Below are 14,575 nucleotides of genomic sequence, written 5' to 3' on the forward strand. Positions count from 1 at the left end.
AATATTTCGTCTTCACCGACGCATCTTCTGATGTGCATATCGGCCCCTGTATGAAATAAGTAGCCCCCAATCCAAGAAAATCGGGTACTACGTTGCACAATCTGTTTTCGTTCATTGGGGGTTAGATGCTTTGGTAATTTGCCTACTACTAAATAATTTTCAACATCAGCATACTAGGGTGCCTTGACAGTGACAGCAAACAAATGTTCATCTGGGAATTGATCTTCGACTGCTGCTACGTCCGCTGGCTTCGACATTCGTGAGAGAAAGTCAGCTACAGGATTTTCTTTCCTAGGTCAATCTTTTATTGTGATATCAAATTCCTGCAATAAGGTAAACCATCTGGTTACTCTACTGTTTGTAATAGGTTTATTTTCTAAATATTTTGTGGCAGAGTGATCTGTATATAAGACAACAGGATATCCAGTGATATAATGCCTAAACTTATTTACATCATGTATTACAGCTAAAAACTCTTTTTCAGTTACGGTATAGTTTAGCTCAGCAGGAGACAAATTCTTGCTAATATAATAGATTGCATATGGTTTTTTGTCTTCTTCCTACCCAAGGACTACTCCAATAGCTGTGTCTAAAGCATCTGATGAAATTTGAAATGGCAGGTCCCAATTTCAGCCTCTGAACACTGGGGCTATTGACACAAACTTTTTCAAATCCTCAAAAGCATGGTCGCATTTATCTGTCCAAACAAAATCAACATTCCCTGTCAGTGCGTATAGAGGTGCAGCTATTTGAGAAAAATGTTCTATGAATCTCCTATAGTAACCAGAAAATCCTAGAAAACTGCGTACCTCTATCTATGTGGTAGGAGTAGGTATTAACAAAATTATTTGAATTTTGGCCGGATCTACCTGTATTCTAGCCACTGAGATATAATGACCTAGGATGAGCCCTTCGGTCATCATCATATAGCACTTTTCATGGCTCAAGCAGAGGCTGGTGGCGATACATCGTTGCAGCACCTTTTCCAATGTGCCTAATGTTGGCTCAAAATCATCTCCATATGGTGTGAAATCATCCATGCATATTTTGAGCCCTTCATTTATTAAATCTGAAAAGATGTTGAGGATGGCCCTCTGAAATGTGGCAGGGGCATTGCATAGGCCAAAGGGTAGGACTCTGTAGGCAAATGTTCCCCAAGGATAGGTAAAAGTAGTTTTGTCCTAGTCTTCAGGGGCAATCTGAATCTGATTGTATCCACTGAAGCCATCCAAGAAAGAAAAGAATTTCTTTCCTGCTAATGTGTCTAATACCTGATCAATGAATGGAACAGGAAAGTGGTGTTTCTGGGTTGCTTTGTTTAATTCTCTGTAATCTACACAAATCCTCCACTTTCCATTCTTCTTTGGCACCACTACTAGTGGAGAGACCCACTTCCTATCAGAGATTAGATAAATAAATTTCACATCCAAAAGTTTTTGTAATTCAGCTTTCACAATATCTTTCAGGTGAGGGTTGAGTCTCCGTTGGGGTTGGCGAACGGGTCTAACATCCTTTTCTATATAAATGTGGTGCGTACACAGTTGGGGATCAATTCCCTTCATGTCTGGATAATCCCATGCAAAAGCTTCCTTATATTTTCTCAGTATTTGGACCATCTTTTCTTCTTATTCAGGAGTCAAGTTACTGTTAATGTTAAAAGTTTTACCTGGCCCAATCTCTATAGTTTTTTTGTTTGAAACAGAGGTAGTGGGTATTGATTGGTCATGTGTGTCTTTGAGAGGATCTTCTTCTAGCTCATTGTCCAATATTGCCTCTATCATGTGACATTGTACATGGGATCTGGATTCGGATTGGTTAATGAAGTTGTTAATAACATCATCCTCTGTTTGATCTTTAAAATCGAGGGCATCTTCTATGGTTAATGGGGACCTAATGTTTTCTGTGAGGTATGATACAAGCTGTTTGTTAGTTTTCATTATTGTTACACTTGGCTGGGTTGGAGGGTATAGAGCTAAATTATTGATATTACTCCCTTTAGTTATAGTCATACTGCCTTGTCGGCAGCCAATGTAAGCATCAGTTGTCGCAAGCCAAGGTCTACCTAAGATTAACGGGTGTCCATCAAGTCGGTTTTTGGGGTTGATTATCATAAAGTCGGCTGGGTATTCCTAGGAATCTACGGATACCATTACATCGTGTATTGTACCTTCTGGCCTAACTACTGATCAGTCAACCAGTTCTAATAAGGTGGAGGTTGGTTCCACTGATGTAATGCCCAGTTTTTGACAAGTGGTAGTTGTTAAAATATTAATTGCAGCCCCTAAATCAACTAGGGCATTTGAAAAGGTTTGCCCATTGATTTGCACCGTCACTATTGGATTCCATGGGTCTTCATATTTGACAGGTGCTTCTCTTCCTGATAATAGATCAGATAGGGTGCAAACTACTTGGATGGTTGTTATTCTCCTCTTTGGATTCCTTATACATAACTCTTTGATGGTTTTTGCATATATTGGGATACCTTGGATAGCTTGGAGGAGTGGGATTTTTATACACAAATTTCTAAGTTCTCCTAGAATATCAAAGTCAGGATGTTCTATAGGACGTGGTATGATTAATCGTTCTGGGAATGGGGGAGAAGACGTGGTTGCTTGGTCATGAGTTTGTTGTCTGACCACATCCTCTTCTTGTAGTGGTTGTTTTATGGGAAACTGATTTTCAGCTTAAATATTTTTATCTCCCTCGGTTTCTATAATGCGCCCAGACCTTAATTGAAGGTTGTTGCACTCCCTTAGATCGGTTTCTAGTTCTGGTGTTTCGATTATTTGAACAGATTGAATCAGTCTATTATTTGGGTTCGGGTTGGGTTGGGCTGGGAGTTGCAGTCTTAAGTTGGACTGGGGATTTTTTTGCAGTGTATATGGTGCTGGCAATGTGGGTTGAGGGAGTGGAATGGTTCCTACTGGCTGATTCATCAGTCTCTGCTATTTTGTCTGCCAGGCCTGACTCTATGAAGTGGGAGGGGACCATTATGTTGGATATGCATTGTTTTGCCAAAATGGTGAAGAGTAGGAAAAATTTGGCCAATTAGGTTGGCTTGTTTGATTTGGCCATGGTGATGAAGAAAATGGTTGTTGTGAGTAGTTTGAAAAGGGAGGCTGATTTTTCCACATTGTATTATATTGTTGAGCATGATATTGCGGAGGTTGGAAAGAAGAAGATGGATCGGAGGGCATACCTGGTTGTCGTGGCTGCCATTGACGGTGCTGATTAAGTAAGTACACCGGTTCTGATTCTTCTTCTGCTTCTTTGTACACTGCTTTCAAACCTAGAAGTGAGGGGCAATTCTTTGTGGAGTGATCTTTTGTACAGATAGCACAGACTTGAACTGCATCTAATGGGCACTCTTTGTGGCTATGTTTCTTTCTGCATCTAGGGCAGAATATTGCCAGATTTTTCTCTGCTTCTGCTTGTTTTTGTTTCGCTTGCATAATATCGAGCTACGTTGTCAGAGTCCCTAATATATCAGTTTTGAAATTCTCCAGTAAATTCCCGATTTCTACACGGGTTACTCCTCCACCAGAGATCTTTCTGTCCCTTGTGAGCATGTCACGTTCCGCTGGTTTTAGCCTGGTATTGCCTCGTGAACTCCTGATGCACAAATCAATAATGTCAGCAAAATTTTCTTGATAGATGTCACATTTTCCCATAATATTTAATGTTTCAACCCATTGTTCCTTCATTCCTTTAATTAATGTTGTTTTTAATACATTGTCAGGTAAGGGTAATGATGCATAAGGAGATCTCTGAAGATTATACTGAAAATGTTCAACATACTCTTCTAGTGTCTCATTAGGTCTAGCTACCATCTGAAATATTTCATCCTTTAATTCTCTAGACCTACTATAATCCTGATATTTCTTTAGAAAAGCACCTTTCATCTGTTCCCAGACATTTATAACACCTCCACCAAACCCCATAAACCATCGTAAAGCAGCTCCTTTTAATGTGGAGGGAAATAATTTTAGCTTTTAGGGATCGGTGGTATAGTCATACCCTTGGCATAATACATCAAATTCAAACAGAAATGCATCTGGGTCTTCCGATGTTAGGCCATGGAATGTAGGAATATACTGGAGAGGGATGGCCTTCATAGGTGCATTAACTACAGTATCTACAATGGGATATTGTAGTGTGGAGGTTTGAGGTGTTTGCTGTTCTGGGCCATTTGGTCGAATATGTGCCAATATCCTTTTAGGATTTCTAGAGGTGTATTCCTAGGCTGGTTAGAAGGAGCAGGGATAGCCTTAACAGCACTTCCTTTGTCTGGGATGATGAGAGTTCCTTGCTGGACTAATGTCTGGGGGGATCTTAGCTCTTCAGGTTCTTCAACTTTGCTCTAGATGATTTTGATAGCACTTCCCTTATTTGGGTTGCTTAATGGTTGAACTATTCCAAGAGGAGATCTTGGTTCTTCGATTTCCCCTGTTTCTCCTCCTCCTTCACAGAGATTGCTAAGGTTCCCTTCTTGCAAAGATTTTGGGCTAGAATTGTCAATTTCTTGAAAATCTTGCTCCTCTGTTTGGCTGTGCACCTCAGCAAAGGCTACAGATGGTGATTCTATGGCCCGAAGGGAGCTAGTAGGTTGTCTAGAAGCAGCTTTTCTAGGTCCTACTGACGACTGAGATTCTGCGTTTTTAAGGATTTCATCTATAAAGGTCAATCGGCCAAGGGTCACTAGTCCCTTAACTTTATTAGGTTTGGGTAGTGGTTTAAGATTCTTTTCAGGCTTTTTTTGCTTAGTCATGCACATAAATCAAATACTTATTTCTACCCAAAATAATCAACAAATCTATAGGAAAGTGGGCGAGGGAGTAGGGTTGTTACATGCTCCGTACGTAGGTTCTTACATTCCATTTTTAAAACCCAACTCTCTCCTAGCACGTACTTACACTACTCTCTTTTCTAAGGAAACAAATGGCTACACTCTCCCCGACAACAGCGCCAAAATGTTGAGCGATAAAAATGTGTCTTTTAACCCATATTTACCCTACAATAATTATCAATCTAGGTACGATTTTTTATCTCAAGATTGTACTCAGTCTAAGGCAGTCTCTTGTTCAAGAGTAATGTTTGCAATATAGTGCTTTACAAAAGTAACTGAATGCAAGAAACAAACTCTAATTGTAATGGCAAGAAACTTAAATGCTTTGTAACTAAATCATTCACTTAAGAAACTACAGTGATCATCAATCAAGGATGAAGTAATGTTAACTCTTTCCCCTGTAAACTGATGTAAATGAAAATCAATCACAAACAAGATCTCCAATCTGAGAACTTAGACAGTAGTAGTCAATGTTCGCTACAGTTGTAGATCTTTCTATTCACATCAAAGAAAATGCTAGAAATGACAATTCAATTTGCAGAAAAGGAACAACAACTAATCTATTGAAAAGATCGAACAACAAAGCTTAATCTATAGGAATGAATTGAGTAGCAAAGCCTAAATTAATTTAACATCAATCTTTAACTAATAAAGGAATTGAAAAACAATATATGAAAGGAACAACAAACCGAATTAATTGTAAACACACAGTGAATATAGAGTAATTGAATCAGTAATCTTATTCTAGCATGCGGGACATTAACCACAGATATAAAGTAATGGCAACTGTAATTATAACTGAACAGCAGTTAAATGAACAACAATCACAATTGTAAGTGAACCGTAGTTAAATGAACAACAATCGCAACTGTAAATGAACAGCGATATCAATACGACTGTAATCATAAAATAATGATACAAGAAGCAAGTGATCCACTAGGGTCGAGCCCTTAGCCACCAGGGAAGCTCTACTACAGTTACTCCAGGATCAAATAATGGAACAACAACTGAGTTATATATTAATCATAAATGGCAGAGTTACAACTATCGCTCTTCAAAGGGAGTCGATGATCAAAGTTAAGATTACAATAATAAGTTCTACAAATTGACAATAATATTCGCCCCCTAGGCTACCAACGTTGTCCCTTTTATAACGGCCAGGCAGAAGTATCAAGAATACAGATAAGCCTTGAAACAACAATCCCTTAGGGTCAAAGGATCCTAAGGGATTCGCCATATCTTTGACCTCCAACTTATCGTTTTGTCTTCTTGCACTGATGCCACGGTTTCTCGTCCTTTTCCTGGACCATGCACTCTGATCTTAATCTCCTCGTCTGGATACAGCTTCTTGTCAAAGGGACAAGAGTTGCTTCTTCTTTTTCTCTTCCTCCTGAATAGTGATTTTCCATTTTCTTCACTTTCTGTATAGAAAAAGACAATAATTAGTAATTTCACATCAATCACAAATCTCCTTAATTCTATCACAATTCTTTAACATATTACCATCTTAGAATGTAAAAAAGTTATGATTCAAAGGAAAAGATAAAGAAATAAATGGTAAATACATACCTTTTCCAATGCTCAACAGCGTCAAGCTATCTAGCATTGCGTTCTTCAATCAAACCACAAAATGTACATGAAGCATGCAAAGATGAATGTTGGGTCAAGGCCATGAATGAAGAGCTTGAGCAAATTGAAAAGAATAATACTTCGGAATTAGTTCCTAGACCTCCTGATAAGAATGTCATAGGAACCAAATGGATATTCAAAAACAAGCTGAATAAAAATGGAGAAGTTATTAAAAACAAGGCCAGATTTGTTTGTAAATGGTATGCTCAATAAGAAGATATAGACTTTGAAGAAACTTTTGCACCTGTCACTAGACTTGAAGCCATAAGAATGTTCCTTGCTCTTTCTAGCTTTCAAAAGCTCAAAGTATATCAAATGGATGTGAAATCTGCCTTTCTTAATGGAGACCTAGAAGAAGAAGTATATATTGAGCAACCAGACAGATTCATATTGGAAATGATCCAAAACTTGTATGCAGACTCAGAAAGGCTCTCTATGGTCTAAAACAAGCTCCAAGGGCCCAGTATTATCGTCTTGACAAATACCTTCATCAACAAGGTTTTTCAAAAGGATCAGCTGATAGAAATCTATATATAAAAATTGACAATGATAAATTGTTAATACTTGTTGTGTATGTTGATGATATCATTTTTGGGAGTAACGAAGAAGCCATGAGTCAAAACTTTGCTTTGGTAATGAAAAAACAATTTGAAATGTCCCTTCTTGGTGAGCTCACATATTTTCTTGGTTTACAAGTTCAACAAAATAAAGATGGTATTTTTCTATCACAAACCAAGTACCTCAAGTAGATATTGAAGGAATATGGAATGGAAGATTCTAAACCAGTATGTACTCCTATGGTAACAGGATGCAGCCTCAGCGCAAATGATGAATCAACAGTAGTACATCAACCAACCTACAGATCCATGATTGATAGTTTTCTCTATCTAACAGGTACCCGACCAGACATCATGCATACAGTGGGAATAGTTGGAAGATTCCAAGCAAATACAAAGGAAGCACACCTTCAAGCAGTCAAAATGGTTTTTAAATATCTTCAAGGGACACAAAACTTTGTTTTATGGTATCCCAGAGATATAGATCTCACACTTCATGCATATACAGATGCAGATTGGGCAGGAAGCGTGGATGACAGAAAAACGCTAGTGGTGGTGCATTCTATATCAGTTCCAGATTGGTGTCTTAGTTCAGCAAGAAACAAAGTTCAATTGCATTATCTACAGCTAAAGCAGAATATGTGGTTGTTGCATCGTGTTGCACACAACTCCTTTGGATGATGCAAACATTGCAAGACATTCAGATCACATGTACTCCACCCATCTCCATTCTATGTGATAATACAAGTGCAATCAATATTTCAAAGAATCTAGTCATGCATTCCAAGACCAAGCACATACCTATCAAATATCATTTTCTCTGGGAACAAGTACTTGAAAAAAAGGTCAAATTGGAGTATGTTCCCTCCAAGGAACATGTTGCTGATATATTCACCAAACCACTACCCAAAGAGACATTTGAATACCTCAGACAGAAGCTGGGAGTAGTTGATACATCATCTTACTGTTGACACTTATCTGTTTCAGATAACAATGGTTGTGCGCGAGTTTCATGAAGCGTATCCACATACATACGCCGGTTGTTGTAGATACAGCCATGTATATGTTGGTTTGAAGAATATCAGTGGGCCAGACTCAGGATGAAAAGAGTCTGATATGGGTCTGACAGTGATCATCTGGCACAGGTTCAGGGGGAGCATATACTTCTAATAATGCATTGTTGGCATTATCTTAGAAGATCTTGGTACATTTTCATATTTGTTTTTGATTCAAGCACGGAGGGAGATCATGGTTGCTAGTCTGGATGGTGATTAACAGATGCTGTTGATGATAGTTGCTGATTTTAGATATCTTGTCTCTATGTCATGTATATCTTTTATTATCAAGGTCATGTAATGACCTATTTTGTTTCCCCGCTATGCTTGGGATGGATGATGTAATGTTCTTGTTTTATCATGTATAAACTTTTGGTATATCCCCACTTGGTTGGATGGACGAGTCAATCTTGGTATATCCCCACTTGGTTGGATGGACGAGTCAATCTTGGTATATCTCCACTTGGTTGGGAGATGGATGTATGTATGAGCCTTTGGTGATAGGAAGGTCATTTATGATGTATAGAGTCATGTTCTTCTTGTAGAACATCTTTTTGCAGACCTTTCTTGCATTCAAGGGGAGCATGATTAGCACACTTCAGCATATCAAAGAATTTAGCATGTACTTAGGGGGAGCACAACCCTTTGCCCTTGATGAAAAAGGGGGAGAATGACTTGGAGTTGCCATCAAGTCCAAAGGTGGAGATTGTTGGTGCTATGACATAGGTGTTGTCCTTGATGGAAACTCACTTAGATGACAAATCACAGTTCAGGCTCATAGAATGAAAGAAAAAGAAGTATACGCAGGTTCCTCTTGACCAAGCCGTGTATACACGTGGACCAGCAGACCAAAAGGTGTGTATGTGTATACATGCACTTTCACGCAAGGAAGAGCACGTACATGTTGGAAAACTTGGTTTTGATCGGTCCCTGGTATTTTGACCCATAGTATTGATCCAAGGTATCTTGACCAAAGTGTTGACCCCAGGTATCTGGTCCTAGGTATTACTTCTAAGTGGTTTTGGACCATGGTATTGAGTAAGGCCTAAGACTATAAACGGAGAAGGAAATCATTAGGCAAAAGCACTCAAGGATTGAATATATAATGAAGAGCAAGATCTAAACTACTGGTCATTGGGTTATGCTAGATCTGAATCAAGGAGGAACCTGAGCTCTTGAAGAAGGATAAAGTTCTATTGATGGGTCAAGATCTTTAGGCTTGAAGAGAAGTATCTTTATGTGGTTTTGACCTTTTATTGCACATGTCGTAATCTGTAAATTTTATGATCTGGGTATAACTGATGTCTGAATAGTTGTAAAGGTTAAATCATCTTTTACAGATCTGTACGCAGGTTCAGTATAGCAAAGGCATGTATACACGTTGGTTCGGCATTTCAAAATGACGTATATGTAGGTTTTAACCCTGTACAGAAATTACTTGCATACGAATTCTAAAACACAGAAAATAAACAATGCGATATCATAACACATAAAGCACATATACACAGAGATTTTCCCTTGGATCCCATAATTGGGACTACCAGCTTGATTTTTCATTATGTTCCTTTCAATGTTACAATGCATATTTATACATGTTGAAGCATCCAATACCATGGACTGAAAACTATCACGTCCAATACCTTGGACCGAAAACCATCGCATCCAATACCATGGACCGAAAACCATCACGTCCAAAAAACATGTGCGAAAATCATGCACAAAACCATAGGTGGGTCCGCCCAACCTAACATAGAGTCCAAAACTAAAATTTTCTGGAGCGCTACCCCGGACCCCATAAAGTGGGGTTACGGGTGCCCTTCAAACCCCCTATTAACTACGTGGAAAGAATAGAACACAACCCAACATTCTCCCACTTGTTGTTTTCTTTCCACAGGGGGCCACAAGAGAGCTTAGTCATTTTTCCAGCCCTGAAATGCCCATTGTCTCTCTACACCAATAGAACTTCTCAGAGCTCATATATTTTGTCAATGCATCTACAATATTCTTCAAAGTGTCCACCTTTACCAGCAACACCTTTTTGTCTTCTATCATATCCCTCACAAGGTGGTACTGAACATCAATGTGCTTTGTCTTTGAATGTTATGCGAGGTTCTTTGCCAAGAAAATTGCACTTTGGTTGTCTGAGTCTATCCTTATAGCTCCCTATACTAACCCCATACTTGAACACAATCTCTGCAACCAAACTGATTCCTTGCTTGCATGAGTGGCTGCCATGTATTCTGCCTCTATAGTTGATAGTGCCACTACAGATTGTTTCTTACTCATCCAACTGACTGCACCTCCAAATAAGTTAAACACATACCCACTTGTAGATCTTCTCTGTTCCAGATCTCCAGCCCAATCTACATCAACAAAGCCACGAATATCCAACACTCTTTCCAATCCTGGTCTTCCTTGGTAGCACAAACCATAATCACTAGTGCCACGCAAACACCTGAAAACCCGCTTCACTGTTGTCCAATGCTCCTTTCCTGGTTTTGACATAAACCTGCTCAATACTCCCACTGCATGTGCAATGTCTGGTCTAGTACAAACCATTGCATACATCAAGCTACCGACTGCACTTGCATATGGAACATGGGACATGTCCTCTTCCTCTTCTTGTGTCTTGGGACACTTTCAGCAGATAACCTCACACCTACAGGAATAGGAACCTTCACCGGTTTACTATCCTGCATATTAAAACTCTACAGTATTGTCTCGACATACTTCCTCTAGTTTAACCAGAGCTTCCTCTTTGCCCGATCTCTTTTAATTTCCATGCCCAAAATATAGTTTGCAGCACCAATATCTTTCATGTCAAATTTGGAGGACAATTGGGTCTTCAAACCCTAGATAATTTCTTTGTCATTTCCAACCAACAACATATCATCCACATACAAGATCAGATAAATAACACGGTCACCAATTAATTTAAAATACACACAGTGATCTGCTTTGCTTCTAGTGAAGCCAAGTCCCCGTATAAACGTATCAAATTTCTGATACCACATCCTTGGTGACTGTTTCAACCCATATAGAGACTTCTTTAACTTGCATACTAGTTCTTTCTTACCCTTCGCTGCAAAGCCTTCAGGTTGCTTCATGTATATTTCCTCTTCCAGATCCCTGTGAAGAAATGTTGTCTTCACATCCATCTGTTCTACCTCAAAATCAAAAGCAGCGGCAACAGATAAAAGTAATATAATAGAAGTTATCTTGGCAACAGGAGAAAAAATATCACCAGCATCAATTCCCAGCACCTGGGAATAACCTTTTACTACCAACCAAGCTTTGTATTTCTCCACTTTTCCTTCTGCATTTGTCTTCTTTTTGAACACCCATTTGCTGCCAATGGGTTTCCTTCCAGCCAGCAACTCCACCAGATCCCAAGCCTCATTTTTGTGCAAAGATGCCATTTCATCAACCATGGCCTCTTTCCAGAGTTTTCCATCCTTTGAATCTACTTCTTCCTTCATAGTTTTGGGATCATCATCAGTAATAGATAAAGAAAAATTTGAACAGAAAGCAGATGGACTATACCTTTCAGGCTGCCTTCTTTCTCGAACTAATCTTCTCACAGTCGGAGTTTGTGGCTCTTCATCTTCCAATTCCTCCTCTGCTGCAGAGTCTGATTCTTCCTCCTTTAGCTCAAACTCTATCTTCTCAGGTTCCTTTCATTGGACTTCATGTTTAATAACATCTTTCACCTCTCTGAACACCACATCTCGGTTGTACACAACCTTCCATGTGACTAGTTTCCAAAGCTTATAACCCTTTAAACCATCCTTATACCCAATAAAGATGCACTTTTCATATTAACTATCCAACTTGGTTCGTTTCTCCTTTGGAACATGTACATATGCATCACATCCAAATACCCTCAGATGTGAAAGAGAGGGTTTCTTACCAATCCATACCTCTTGTGGAGTCTTATGCTCCAACGCTGATGAAGGTGACCTGTTGACCAGGTAACATGCAGTATCCACCGCCTCTACCCAGAATTCCTGTCCTAACCCAACACCACTGAGCATGCTTCTTGCCCTTTCCATCAACGTCTTGTTCATTCTTTCTGCAACTCCATTTTGCTGAGGTGTATATGGAGTAGTTTTCTACCGTGATATACCACACTTCTTACAAAATTCTTCAAATTCCTTGCTGCAAAACTCTCCACCATTATCTGTCCTCAGCACCTTTATCTTCTTCTCTGTCTGATTTTCCACGAGAGCCTTAAATTCTTTAAACCTATCAAGGACTTCAGATTTCTTCTTAAGGAAATATATCCATGTATTCCTTGAGAATTCATCTATAAATGATACATAGTACACAGACTTACCCAGTGATGGAACCTTCACAGGTCCAAACACATCACTGTGCACAAGCTCTAATATTTGTTTCACCCTCTTACTACCAGATCGGAAACTCACCCGATTCTGCTTCCCATATACACAATTTTCACAAAAATCAAAATCCAGAGAGCTATTACTCATACCTTCTACCATACCTTTACCATGAAGTATTTGAAGGCCCTTCTCTGCAATATGTCCAAGCCTTTGATGCCACAACATGGTCTTCTCTCCAGAGACCACTAGATTTTATACTTCACTTTTAGGAACCAGAGAACTAATTCACCCATCAATAACAATGCTACCTTGTAGCTTGTACAAAGTTCCAATCCAAACTCCCCGCATAAATACCAGTTTTCCCCGAACCATCTTGTAGGTATCCTTCTCGAACACTATTTTTACACCTGCATCGTCCAGATTGCTAACAGAAATCAGATTTCTGGCTAATGCAGGAATATGTAGAACACCTAGAAGCGTTCTAACCCTTCCACCTTGCAATTTCAACTTTACTTTTCCACAACCAACGATTCTAGCCTTCCTATCATCCCCCAAGAAGACATCACCACCATCATATTTCTCATACTCATAGAACCACTCTCTATGGGGAGTGAAGTGAAAGGATGCACCTGAGTCAATCAACCATGTCTCGTGATCTACATGTGTACTTGAAGAATCCAAGTACACATCCCCACCTTCATCTGAGGTGGTTTTCGCCTCTGTAGAAGGAGCCTCATCAGATCCCTTTCCTTTGTCAGGAGCTTTAGATTTATAGTCCCTTTTGTAGTGCCCTTCCTTTCCACATTTCTAGCACACCACCTTTACAGGTTTTCCTAGAGATTTAGATCTCCCTTTAGATTTAGATCTCCCACTCGATGGCTTATTTTTGTTTTTGTTCTGGGTCCACCCTCGTACAGACAAGGCATCACCATTTTTTCTTTCCATATTTTTCCGTCTCATCTCCTCCGTCAGCAAGGATGAGACTATTTCATCAAAATGCAAGGCAGTTGCATTGCTACCTATTGCAATAACCAGACTATCCCACGAATCTGGTAGAGAAAACAACAAATTGATGCACTTATCTTCATCTAAAATTTTAATATCAACAGATGTTAACTGACTTACCACAATATTAAATGCATTCATATGCTCTGTCACCGAGTCTCCATATTTCATCCTCAGGTTATACATCTTTTTCTGCAGGAACAGTTTATTCACCAGAGACTTAGATTGGTACAAAGTCCCTAACTTGTCCCACAAAGCCTTTGCTGTAGCTTCCCCTGATACATTCATCAATATTGAATCTGTGACACACAATCGTATTGTGCTATTTTCCTTCTGATCCAAATTCTTCCATTCTTCATCAGACACTCCTGTTGGTTTAGTACTCGGATCTACCGCAATCCACTAATATTTATCCACCAACAGATCCTCCATCTTGAGTTTCCACAACTCAAAACTCTGACCATTAAATTTCTTGATCTCTATCTTTCAACTGCTCGCCATCTTCTTTCACCACTAGAATTGATCTCACAGATCTCCCACTGAACAAGGTCTACCACAGGCCCGAGTGAAACCCCTCAACAATAAAGGCATCCCCTTGAAGCCAAAACAGCTCTGATACCAAATGTAGGTTTTAACCCTGTACAGAAATTACCTGCACACTAATTCTAAAACACAAAAAATAAACAATGCGAGATCATAACACATAAAACAAATATACATAGAGATTTTCCCCTGGATCCCAAAACCGGGACTACCAGCTTTATTTTTCATTATGTTCCTTTCAATGTTACAATACATATTTATACATGCCGAAGCATCCAATACCATGGACCGAAAACCATCACGTCCAATACCATGGACCAAAAACCATTGCATCCAATACCATGGAGCAAAAACCATCGCATCCAAAAAAACATGTGCGAAAATCATGCACAAAACCATAGGTGGGTCGGCCTAACCTAACATAGGGTCCAAAACCAAAATTTCCCGGGGCACTGCCCCAGACCCCATAAAGTGGGGTTACGGGTGCCCTTCAAACCCCCTGTTAACTACGTGGAAAGATTATAACACAACCCAACAGTATACGCAGGTCTGCCTTCAAAGAACAATGTACGAATACAGGTTCAACACATTGAAGTA

This window comes from Pinus tabuliformis, chromosome 3_2, assembly GCF_031772625.1.
Source record: "Pinus tabuliformis cultivar Carrire ecotype Pingquan chromosome 3_2, CPIR1, whole genome shotgun sequence".
Classification (NCBI taxonomy): domain Eukaryota; kingdom Viridiplantae; phylum Streptophyta; class Pinopsida; order Pinales; family Pinaceae; genus Pinus; species Pinus tabuliformis.